The sequence below is a fragment of the Barbus barbus genome (genome assembly GCF_936440315.1).
Source record: "Barbus barbus genome assembly, chromosome: 40".
In the NCBI taxonomy this organism is placed as follows: Eukaryota; Metazoa; Chordata; class Actinopteri; order Cypriniformes; family Cyprinidae; genus Barbus; species Barbus barbus.
In genome coordinates, this window is record NC_136718.1 from 7239543 (window position 1) to 7253194 (window position 13652).

The 13652-nt window shown below is 35.9% G+C and overlaps 1 protein-coding gene across 1 annotated transcript in view; it reads left to right on the plus strand.

The window, feature by feature from the left end:
* LOC306859931 (zinc finger protein 512B-like) overlaps positions 1 to 13652 on the plus strand; it is a 57049-nt gene that overhangs the window by 3920 nt on the left and 39477 nt on the right. The gene's annotated exons all lie outside the window — the stretch shown is intronic.

The window sequence follows — 13652 nt, forward strand, 5'->3', positions numbered from 1 at the left end:
TTTTTAATGTCAGTGAAATACTGTACATATCACCTCCCTACATGGCTGAACTTTAGTCCTGTACACATGTTCAATGCTGGAGTAAAACTGAATATTGTGTCATTTCCTCTGCATTTCTAAGCAAAGTATTGAACAGAATTTCTATTTTGTACCAGTTTCCATGGAAGATAGGATTTTGTTCTCTTAATGGAAATGGTTTTTCTTGCTTTTTTGTGTGTTTTTTGTTTTTGCAGTATCCCAATCTTTAAAATCTTTTTTTAACCCAATCTTTAAGCTTTAATGTACATATAGTGTACAAATTGGAATGGAATTTAAAAAATACTTGTTATAGATCATGAACAATTCAACCATGTATGCTTCAATTTTTTTTTGACCCCATCATTTTTAATCAAATTGTGCAACACTGTAACTCAAAATCCAATCAACAACCGATGCACACAACCAAGTCCCTGTCCTACATTTTTCTATAACATTCAGCTCAGATGTAGCCTACATCACAATATTGAAGAAAAAGTCTGGCAACACTTGTGTTTCATCGAGACAGTACTTTGGACTTTCTATTGGCATTTTTAAATAAAAAATTGGGTAACACTTTAGTATAGATTCTGACTATTAACTACTTGCGTATTAGCATGTCAGTTATTAACATATTGGCTGTTTAAAGCACATATTCTGCATGATCATATTCTACATCCTTAATACTATCCAATACCTAAACTTAACAACTAACTTACTATCAATATGCAGTTTATTGAGGTAAAAGTCATAGTTAATGGTTTGCTAATAGCGAGAATTGGACCTTAAAATGGTTACTTAAAAAGTTACAAGCAGTGTTTTTTATTGCTAATGTTTCCAACATCAACATTACTTTGTGTTCTTAGCCATAATTTGTGTGTAGGAAAGTTATTTCAATTTCACATAATACATTGCATTTAAGAATTTATGTAAGAACATTGCATGACATGACCATACAAAGATGAATAATGTCAAACTGACATTTCCCATGAAATCCGATCCGACAGCTCAAATTATGAATCATTATTAGCTTTCCATTGTGAATCGGGGTAAGGCAAGGGCAGTTTTGAATTCAGATTTTTTTATGTACTCAGTAATTATTTCTTGTTCATTTTTAGCTGTTCATTAACAAAACCTTCCATAGTGCACCTTTAAGTAAATTAAAATATGATGATTTTAGTGGCTCATTATGCAATGCATGTATCATAACAAAGTATGCAAATACATTAACAGGACACAATATCATTATATTGCATTAAGCCACACATCCAATGCAACATTATTGGCTCCAACATGTTCTTAAGTGTCTGTCTGGAGCTGCGTTCGCAGTGTTTTAATGTTGACTCCTCGTATTCAACCCTAAGTGTTACACCCCAGTTCTAGAGCGAGAGATATTCTGACATGAAGCAACTATAACTCACATCCAGACAACCAATCAGATGCAAAATTAGGGAAATGTTGTAATTGAATATGTGTATGTATTGCTGTTTAACGAGCTCTTGTGAGAAAACAAGCAATGTTTCAGCGTTCTGGTCCATTCACTCCTCTACCGCCGCTCGTTTCCGTTTTTTGGCAATTAAGTGCTTTGAAAGGGAACAAGAGGAAGTTCCATATTCATATTTTTTGTTGTCAGTATTAGGCCTGCATGGCCATTATTAGTCGCAAATTGAGGATCTCTCTGGTACCCATAATTTGATAGCCTTTAATGATAATGGATTTTTTTTTTTGCTAAATGGAGAGGCTGATGGTACTACAATTATGTAATTCAGCTGTTTCATTTGGTAAATGTAAAATGTGCCAGCTGTAGCTCAGTTTTGGTAAGTAAGCTAAATTTGAACTAGAGCTTGTGTAGCTAACTAAAAAAAAATGCATAATTCTTTGCTCAGAGTGAAGCGAAAGCAGCCTGGCAAAGGTCTGGTGGAAAACAAAGTTGGCGCTGATTCACAAATGAGCTGGGAGAATGATATTTGTGCCGGGCCATGCTGTTTGAATTTTACTGCGGATTGTGAAGAGCATTTTATTGCTTTCACAGCGTCAGGCCAGACTGTCTCTGCTAGAGAATATTTATCGCTGAGTTTGCAGCCCCGTATGTGCTGAGCACCTCTCCTCGACTCAGACTACATGTTCAAAAGCACGTTCCTAATGCATTTAACGCTTGCTGGAATGGATGTTGGCTTTGTAGAACAACAACCTGCTGTTAGTATTTCCACCGAGTGCCGAGGCAGAACTGAATGGCGTCTCTACAATAGTAAGTGACACAGGGAATTGATGAAGTGGCTTAGGGGGATAATTGATTAATTGACACACATAATATTCTTATCAGGGTTTTTATTGATGGCTATTTCAAGGGAAGACCGAGTGTGTTTTTCCTGTGCATTGAAAAATATTTACATTATGGAAAAAGGAGATTTTCTGTTTAGTTACATATTCTTTTTGGCTTCCTATTTGTGGTTGTGGCTACTGCTTTTAACTTGTAAACAATGTGTCTGGAAGGAATTCAGACATAAACAATAGCGTTTCCTAGTTGCGGTTTTGATGTCACAATGCCAACGATTAGTCAGTCGAACCCGAAGCATTCAGGCCAGCCTCCCTGGGATGTGTGTGAAAGCTTGTATGTGTTTGCGAGAAAGTGCATGGCTTCTTCTGCCAAGGGTGCGAGACACTTGTCTGGTCTTAGTCTGTTAGATGTCAGCAGCTGAATAGCACAGTTGTCTAGAATGGCTTTATCTTACTTTCAAAGTGCTGTGTTCAACACATTTGTAGCATTTAAATTTTTTTCCCCTGAAGAACCAATATTAGGTTAGGCTTTATGAGCCTAATATCGCATTGATTATTAAAACAGTCAAATATTAAGTCCCTTTACCTGTGACACTGTTGAAATTGCAGAACTGTAACTGTGTTGCTGGATGCACTATATTTAGAGACCAACCAGATGGAGCCATTTATCTGTAAACATGATATATAATAACTGATAATCAATGGAAAAGTTTGAATATCTGTAAGCAATGTTGGTCAAAATGATTTTCAGTCTCATATTGCCTGATAATAGCATCAGGAGGCCAGCACTTCTTTCACATCCCTCATATCACACTGCCACACTCTCTCTAATTTCATTAAAACAGTTATTTGCCACGTACACATTGTGTGGTTTCATGAGTCACAACCACTTAAATACAGGAGTGAATCCTCTAAATTTTAATTCCGTGTTTGTACGGAATGCATTTCACACGTATTTTTAACCAAATTAATATTACAGTTACTGTCTGTGTAGAGAACAGGGTTAAGCACTAAAACACTTAAGCACTTAACAACCTGGAGCTCAACACGCACAAAACTGTGGAGATGATCGTGGACTTCAGGAGAAACCCCCCTGCTCTCCCCCCACTCACCATCATGAAAAGCACTGTGCCTGCAGTGGAGTCATTCAGGTTCCTGGGCACCACAATTTCTCAGGACCTGAAGTGGGAGATTCACATTGACTCCATTGTCAGGAAGGCCCAGCAGAGGTTGTACTTTCTTCGCCAGCTGAGGAAGTTCAACCTGCCACAGGACTTACTGAAACAGTTCTACTCCGCCATCATTGAATCCATCCTCTGCACCTCAATAACTGTCTGGTTCAGCTCAGCTACCAAATCTGACCTCAGAAGACTTCAGAGGGTAGTCCGGACTGCTGAGCGAATCATTGGTACAACCCTCCCCACTGTAGAGGGAGGGCAAAACTTTCCATATTTAAAACTTCATTAACCATAATCTCTAGCTTCCGCTAACTGTCGTACACACGTTCACGAGAGAGTGGCGATTCAGTGTAGAGATTACGGTTTAAAATATTTAAAATATGGATATTTTTCTCATACAAATTACTGTATAACTGAGCACGTTTTTATGATGGATGGATGCACTTTTTTGGGTTTCAAAATCTCGACACTAATTCACTGCCATTATAAAGCTTGGAAAAGCCAGTATTTTTTAAAGGGGTCCTATATTATGCGTTTTCACTTTTTGAATTTTAGTCAGTGTGTATGTTTGTGCATAAAAAAGATCTACAAAGTTACAAATCTCAAAGTCCACTCCAAAGAGAGATATTTCGTTTTTTAAAAATCCCTTTTCAAGAACTACAACAAACGGCTCATTTGGACTATACAGCATTGTTTTCCGGTGTTTGTGATATCACAAAGCGGCCCATTAGAATATCATTAAAATAAATCCTGCCTACAGAAATTCAAATGGTTGAGGAGGGGCGAGGTCGTGGTTAGAACGATTGGTTGAGTGTATCAAACAAAACAACGATGAAGAAGAAGTGCTGCTGTAGCGTCTAGTTTTCACCATGTCGAAGAAACGCTGTTTTTTTCACTCCCGTGCCCAAACGTCTTTTTCCTTCCTAAAGCAGACGACGTCAGGAAATAGTGGTTACAATTTATTTTTAACAATTTGGTACTGTGTGCTGTGCATTTAACTGAGGACAACTTCCACAACATGGAGTACAGTGCTGGTTTCGCCAAAAAGCTTTTGCTGAAAGATGGAGCAGTTCCCATTTAAATTGCTGACAGTACAATACTGGACAGTGATGCAATCTGCAGAATTTACACTTCAATTATGAGACTATGGTATAAATAAATTCAACTGTATAATAGTTTCATTGCAATTCATGTTAGCCAAAAAAAAACGTTACCACTCTAATATGTCTTGCAATATCCATGCGTGCAAAGGTTCTGCGCGATCCTCTTGTTCAATATTCTCGGGGTCTGAATCCAGCTCAAACTGGTGGCAATATTGACACCATCCTTAACTATACCGGAGCAGACAGAACTTGCTGCTTTGGCAAGGGGCGGGGCAGTACTGAAACACCGTCTAAGCTGTTCGCCAATCACAACGAACTGGGACAGCTAACCAATCACAACACATTTCGTTTTTCGGAAGGCGGACCTTCATCAAACCCGGAACTAATCGAGCCGTTTGTGCCAGGCTGGGGAGAAAGGTATTGTAATAATGTAAATGATGTGAAAAATAATGCGATTTTCGAACCACCAAGCATGAGAGCATGTTCTAGTACACTCCAAAACAAAATCAAGACTTTGTAAAAGAGCATAATAGGACCCCTTTAATGAAACTCTGATTGTATTCGTCTGAAAGAAGAAAGTAATATACACCTAGGATGACTTGAGGATGAGTAAATTATAGGGCAGCTATCCCTTTAATAGTAGGCCTGCGGTAATATTGTTGAAGTGTTCATCTTTTTGCTAGAAATACTGTTTTGTACTCTGTAATGGATTAAAGATAATAAACAAGCATGATTTAACAATGCTTTCTTTTCAAATAATATTTGATGCCCTCTTCATTATTTATAGGGATGCAACGATACCATTTTTTCAGAACCGATCCGATCCGATCCTGAAAATTCTGAATATCTGCCGATACCGATCCGATACCAGCGCAGTTTTTTTTTTAAATCAATGTAGAATTTCTATACTTCTGTGTGTCGGTGTGTATTACTCTTTTGTGTGTTAAACACAATCTACTACATATAGATAACGTAATTTTAATGAAAAATAACAAATGAAAAAATATATAATCATAATCTATGACAAAAATACTATTATAACCAGCAAAAGATACTCTAGAAAAATCATGGGTGCACAATATTTTTATAAAACCTAGTGAAACATTTTTATTTACAATTAAAAGTGAATAAGTGTAGGACTAAATCTGGTGAAATTATACACATTGCTCTTTGAATTGTTGTAAAATACATTCATGAAAAAACAAGCAAATACATTTATATGTAAATAAATAGGCTACTATAAAATTAAAATATATTTCTTTTAAATCTATAGCACAGTAATGAAGGCAGCAACATATGATAGATAGGACAGAACAAGAAAGACTGTTAATAATCTTTCATTGCGCAAAAGTATTATAATATGTAAGGCTCCAATAAAGAGCAGCAGAAAGCAGAATGATGCGCTTGAAGAGTCACAGCGCGTAGCCCTCTGAGTCCGCACCGAAACGTTCAAAGTACAAAGGGAAGAGATATTGATGCGTAGTGTATTAAATCTGTGCGTAAGTTTATTAAGCCTTTCCTTTTAACCGTTTTAAACCTGCACTGTAGTTTGACTGTAGTAACCGAACGCGACATGCAGTTTGATTGCTGAATGGAGGATGACAGAAGAGTTTACCTGAACTTGAATTTAAAGACTTAAATATTAATCTGTACCTCAGATTAAACTATGGAACAGCTTCAGAACACTTGAAATATAGTGCACAAAAACTTTATGGTGCTTTATAATGTTTTTGTGCCTTTCGTGGGGCTCGATCGGATCGGTGCATCCCTAATTATTTATGTGGTGGAAAGCTGTGTAATTAGTGATATGAATGTACATTATGCTTCAAATGTCTGAATTTGGTCTAGGCTTAAAGCAGTTTATTTGGAACTATTTTTCTTTGCGGAAGCTTTGTTTAAAGAGCTCATATCAATATTTAGTTTCTTATTATTTACTCATGTGGCAAGTAGCTGTTTTAAAAGTGCCATAGAATGCATTGATACAATATTTTAAATTGTTCTCTGATATCTACATAGAAGGTATGTGGCTTAGGTAAGGGCAAAAAATCTCCTGAAAATGTTTTACATGTCCATTTACAACCCTAGGATTTGTCCCTAGAATGAAATGGTCTGTTATTACCTTATTTGGAAGGGTCATGAATAATAATGTTGAGCTCTGCTCTGATTGGCTGATTCACAGTGCGGCTCAATGTTGAGCTCTGCTCTGATTGGCTGTTTCATAGTGCGGCTCAATTCAGTAACTCATACAGCAGCGTATTTCAATAATTTCTCACGCAGTTACACCATTGGCTAATTATACTGTATATAAAATGCGGGTATCAGGGAGCCGCTATTAATATGTTGAATGCACGATCGCTTTTTATTTTCACTTTCGAGATTCGTGATCGCATGAACTCTGTTTATACTATGGAGCGGCAGTACTTACCACACATTTTACAAGATCAGATGCTTGTCAGTGGTGCTCAGGATCTGTAAATCATTCGCCATCATCCTCAGTCATCTTTCCTTACTCTGTTTATGTGGTAAGTGAAATCTTATGTACTGTAATGTAACAGGCTACCGCTAGCAAGAGGCTAACCATGTCCCTAACCATTTTCGCTGTTGTCCTCGCTTGTTTCTTCACAATACCTACAGAACTTTTGATGGTTCGGCTGAAGGCTGGCCTAGAACATGGGCGGGTATGCAAATGTTGGGGGGCGTAACTATTAGTGATCCCGACTGTAACGTCACAGTCGGTGTTATGTTCTGATTCGCCTATTTTTCAGTAGTCTTTTGCATGCACAAGATTTACACGAGAAGGAGGAAACAATGGAGTTTGAGGTTCACGCTATGTCATTTCCATGTACAGAACTCTTATTGTTCAACTATGCCAAGGTAAATAGAGTTTTCCATTCTATGGAACCTTTAATAAACAGGATAATGTACATCCAGCCAGCTGTTATCAGAGAATGAATCATAAAATCCTGTGCTTAAACTTGAAAGGTTTTGAGATGTAAAAAAAAGTGACTTGTTTGTTCAATTTTGCTACTAGAATTTTTGTAGAATGTTGCATTAAAGGTGGAAAGTATCATTTATCTTGGAGTAATTTTAATCTCAGAAAATGTGCATTTTAAGAGGTGTTTAGACGTTCCACAGACATAGTTCCTTCTGCACTACTTGATCAACATTTTCTGAGAGTGTTTTAGCTGTTTGTTTTTTGGGGGAAATTGGAGCAATTAGTTTTTTTCTACATTTACTTGAGTTCTTTATGAGTTCTTGATAATACACACAGGTAGGCATAAAAACATTTTGTATAATTCCAACAAATTTGTTTTGTATATAATGTGAAATATGAATTGTAGCAAACTGTCAGTTAAAGCCCACAGATCCCCACTGGGGAATTCGCTGTCTTCATTTCATTATATACTTGGCTCTTGTTAGAGTGATCCCATACTTGAACATATTTTGTGAATTATATCACGCATTAGATGTAAAATACAGTAGATAATAAAACATTCAGCTTCAACTGGAAATAAAACATTGTAAAGTATAATAAAAAGAACTGGTTAAAGTCAATCAGTGTTATCACTGAGATACTATTACAATTTTTAATGATAATTTAAAGTTAATTTTAAGTAAAACATTTTAAAAATTTAGTTTTAGCTTTAGTTAACTAAAACCATGATTTCAAGTCAAAGAACTAATGACATAACTATAATATATGTATATATAATAGAATAGAATTATATAGCTAAATTTAATGTTGAAAGTATTGAATATGACTTAATCCAACCTACATTGCTACACCAGTAAAAGTGTTTTTTAAGATTCACATGGATGTAGAATTAGCGCTTCGAACTATAAAAAACTCTTAATCAGTAAGTTTGTCTTTTCTTGTAAAATATATATATAAAAAAAATTAAACATTCTTAGGATAAAGTTACTAGAAAAGCTTAGCTCACATCTTTGCATTATTTTTACAATAGTTTTTTTCTAGCATAAAAGCGTAAAGATTTATAAAATTTGTGCTTAAAACAAGAAAAACCAATTTGATGGGATAAAACAAGTATGAAATTATTTTTTACAGTGTGTTCACTTTTTGCAGTATGCGTGAACTGTACTGCCCATTAATAATGGGTCATAGTTTTCCTCCCTTTCCCCCTTCTCTATCTCTGAAAATAATTATCTCTGTCTCTCTGTCCTGTGGAAAGCTGAATGATCGCAGTGCTTGCTGAGGCATTGGAAAGCCTTTGGCAACAGCTGTGTGCAGTTGGCCAGTGCAGCTGAAAGAGGCAGTAGGAACAAATAAGGTCATTCTTACTGACTGCTGTAATTGTAGTGAGCGTGGAGCAGACACACTTTTTGACTGTGTGTCTTAAGACCTTTTTGTGCAAGTGTAACATATGCCTCTGTATAATTGGCTTCTTTCCTGTCAAAGAAACTGGAAAAATTATTACATACAGCATACGAGAGAATAGTTTCATATTTTGGCTCAAGGTTAACTCAGAGTTATATATGACTGCATTCGATTAGCAAAAACAGGCAAATTGAAAACACATCAGTCTGAAAGTTATTTGATAACACTAGAATAACTTTATATATAGTAATGCTTAACAGATCATTAGTTTGCATGCATTCAAGTAGTTGTAAAAGTCTTGAAACTTATAAACACTTCAAGAATTTAATAGAAATAAGTGTAGCATGCATACACCATTCACTACCCCAAGTTTGGGGTTGGTAAGATTGTTTTAATGTTTTTGTAAGAAGTCTCTTATGCTCACCAAGGTTTGATAAACATACTGTTAAAAACAGTAATATTGTGAAATATTAATTAAATTTGAAATAACTGGTTTCTGTTTGTATTCTGTCGTGCAAAGGCAAAAGACCATAACTTTGTTTTTAGTTGAAAATGAGTTATTGATATTTTTGGGACATTCAAGACATCCTTTATCATGTACATAAGTATCTTGAGTCAATTTCGTTGTTTTTCCAAGAAAATAATGGGTTGTCTCAACCGTAACTTCAAAAAGCCCAGGAGAAACCAAGGAAGAACACCATATAACACCAGTAAGGGCTCTTTCGCTTTGTTTGGAACACTCAAAACAAGTTACGGTGTTCTGACTTTGTTTAACTGCACGTCAAAATGAAGTTACGGTGCTGGCTTGGAGTTATACAGTGTTCTGCCTTTTTTTTATGTCCATTAAAGTCTGGCGCATTTTAATTACGGTGTAGACAAATTAACGTTAGATCGCGATCTACCAAACAGCTCCATATAACAAAGCACTGTAAAGACTAGACACCTTGGCAGCAATACATAATCGTGAATAACCTAGATTTTTTTTTCCTTTTTGTAATGCAGATTATTCACCAGGTTGTCACTTCTAGTTGGACGTGTGTGGACTCGAATGTAGCATGATCAATCGTAAAATCAGTAGCCTAATTGTTTGCAATTAAATCTTTTTGTAACCCGATAAAATCAATCCATGGCGCTGAACGTCGTCGGAGATGTTTAATCGACACGCATTTCTGAGCATGCCTGCTTGCTGGGGTTCACATCAATCCACAAATCTTTCTTTTAGGTTAGGCCATTTCATTCAAGTCAAAATAAGTAATTATGTTATGGCTAGCATTTTTTTTTTTTTTTTACATTACTGAGCATAGCAAATAAATTGGTTGCAAAACGGTATCCACTCACATTTTAGTCTGCTTGTTACGGTCCAAAAAAAAATTAATACAGTCACATATTATATGCAATAGCCTATATGAGATCACTAGATGATCAATAGATTTTATACAGGTGTTACTATAACGATTTTGTAACTGGGGATCAGCAACCAAATATTGATAATGTGGAAGTTACTGTCTTTTGCCTTGGTGTGACTTCTCACTTTTTGCAGACAATGCAAAGGCAGAGTACAGTAACTTCAAAATATGGGTAAAAATCAAGTTTGAGCTCACAATGTTTTAATGTAGATCATTTTCATTACTAAAACATCTAATTGCCAAATTTCCAGTGTCCTACCTATAATTAATTAGGCTGGACAAGCAAAAAACTTTAAAGTCATTTTTCTCTGTTTCACACTCTAGCGAGTTAGGGCAAGGTAATTGTAAAATGTAGGGCAGTGTTGTAAAATGTAATTTATTCCTGTGATACAAAGCAGAATTTTCAGCATCATTACTCCAGTCTTCAGTGTCACATGCTCCTTCAGAAATCATTCTAATATGGTGATCTGCTGAAACATTGATCATTATAATGTGATGATTTTCTAATATGATGATTTGCAGAAACATTTCTGATTATCAATGATGAAACCAGTTGTGCTGCTTAATATTTTTGTGGGAACCATGATACATTATTTTCTTGAAATGTAAATCTTTTGTAACATTATTAATGTCTTTCCTGTCATTTTTTATCAATTGTATTGCATCCGTGCTGAACAAAATTATTAAAACCTTACAGACCCCCAACTTTTGAACATGTAATGTATGTGTGTGTGTGTGTGTGTGTATATATATATATATATATATACACACATACACATACACACACACACACACATGCACACATTTTTTACTGTTCTAAATGAATTAATTTGGACACTCTGGACAATTAATTTTAACACTGGTTGTTAAACACCATTGGATCACATCCATATATTTGTACATTAGACTCTATTCAGAAATTCAGTGGCTGCTCTTTTATTGGATGGCGTTGTTGCTGTGGTGCTGATGCTGTCAGGTGGCAGGTCACCGGGGACAACGCAGCTCATTTCTGACCCACTGCATCGCGTCCATCTGTTCAAAGCCTGAGCGCTGCCCATTCCACACCGTTACTGAAGAGAGCTGCTAGGTGTGAAAACAAACTGCATCACATGCAGAAACAAAGTTTGAGTGTGTCTTTTTCAGCCTGGTATCTTTCCCTACTCTCTCTTATAAAAGCTTATCGTTTAGGCTTAATATCACGGTGTACCTTGATATTGCATTTTAGGGTTAACAGTGCAAAATTTGTGCTTACACACTTTCAAACTTACTAATGTCAAGTGTTGCTTCATCCAGGGTTAAAATGGCTCAAACCTGAGGTTTAAAAGATGTTAAGTGTAGATAATGATTTTTGTCCTTTTCTTTTTGTGCCAAAAAATTAATAGTCCCTTTATCCTATATTTAAATAGTGTCAGACTGTTGATTTTATGTCTTGATGACAGATGTGATAGTCCATCAAATACACATTATCATTTTCTTCTTTATCTGATATCCCATTATCCCTGAGCAACAGTGTAGTTGATGAAAGAAATGTTTGGCAGATGAAACCACAGGGCTAATTAGATTTTGGCATCATTTCATTTAAAGAGGAACCTAAATTTTTATATTATCATCAGAAAAAAGGCTGTTCCAAAATTGTTTTAGCAGCTTCTGAGGCTTATGATTCAGTCTGCTCCTAGATTAGTGGACAAGGGCAACATTTTCCTGGAACATTATCAGCAGCAGTGAATTATGGGATGCTGGGACTGCTGCAGACTTTTGGCCCTGTGTCAGCAGATGATAGCTGGAGATTAGGCCTAGAACAAGCTCTGCAAGGCCAATGATGTGCCGTAGCTTTATGGAGAGTAGTTTAAAAATCGATTCAACCCTTAAGAGTCAGTGCAGGGACCTTGAGTCAAGGGAAATGGATCCTACCATTTTTCTTTCCTTTTTGGTGCCCCCCCCCCCCCCCCCCCACACACACACACACACTCCACTCAGCCAGTCTCACTATTGCTGCAGAAATCTGAATCCATTCAGAAATTCAGTTTGCTCTGCTCTTTTACACTGGCTCAATATGATGCGAGTCGTTTGGGTTTGGCTTGCAGCTTTTTAAAATACCACCTGCTGCGCTCTTTTATAATTCATTTAACAGCAATGCTATACTTAATCAATTATATAACAGACATTTACTGACAAGGAATATTTTTAAAACAAATAAAAAATGCAATAGCTGTGAAGCAAAACAAACTTCCCACAGGGAGGTCAATGTGGTTAAATAATAACTTTTGATTTTGTTTGCCCAGAATTTTTGCAATCAAAATTGGAGTTAAATGTTTATCATATGTAGTTAATACTTCAGGAAAAGAGTGTTCATGCAGCATTCACACTTTTATTTACAAGCAAAAACAAAGGTCAGGGAGGGAAATGAGGGCATATTTTCACACAAGTGGATTAGAAACTAAACAAGGGGCAGCCAAACATAATTAGTAAACCAATGAGAAACCATGGAAATAAAGCAGTGAATAGAATATATGTAAACAGAAATGAGACACGGCAAAGCAAACTAAAAGTCCAAAATTAAACTGAAACTAATATTAAACATTAAATATTGTTTTTGTTGTCAGTTTTACTGTAATACAGCATATCATTTTTGTTAAATCTGGTCCCTCTATTATCTATCCTCTATCTTATTGTCCCAATAAGGTGGCATCCATTTAATAATTTGAATTAAAACTATTCATTTACACTCAATACTTTATTAGTGCGTACTGTTTTATAATGTACTACAATACTGAGGTGCATATAATTGCCACTATTTGCAATAAGTAGTATAAATAGCAGAAAATCTTGCTATTTTAAGTGTAAATAGACTCCATTGCCATTTACACTTAATGCAAATAGCCGCTGCCTATAAGATTAAGATCATATCGCCCACCTCTAATCCGAGCAAGCAAGTATCGTAATGCCCTGCATATGACATGCAGACAAAAATATATTTAAGTTGACCAAGAATTCATTTCCCCAAATTAAGAATACATTACCACATTCATTATCTCATTTTAGTTAAATCATAGCTACAAATTAAGAATTCGTTCCCATAACTTAATTCATTAGTAAATTGTAGCCACATTGCACTAATTTGTTCCTTTGTTTGAATTAAAATAAGGCCACAAACAAGTGAATGAATTAGTATAACATGGCCATGATTTAACTAAAACAAGGGAATGAATTAATCTGAATGAATTTGTAATTCGTGGCCACGATATATGTATATTTTCTCACATGCCATGTGCAGGGCTCCACAGTATCGTATCTGCAGCTGTGGTTTGAATTTTGTTTTGGCAAAGACTCTCACTTT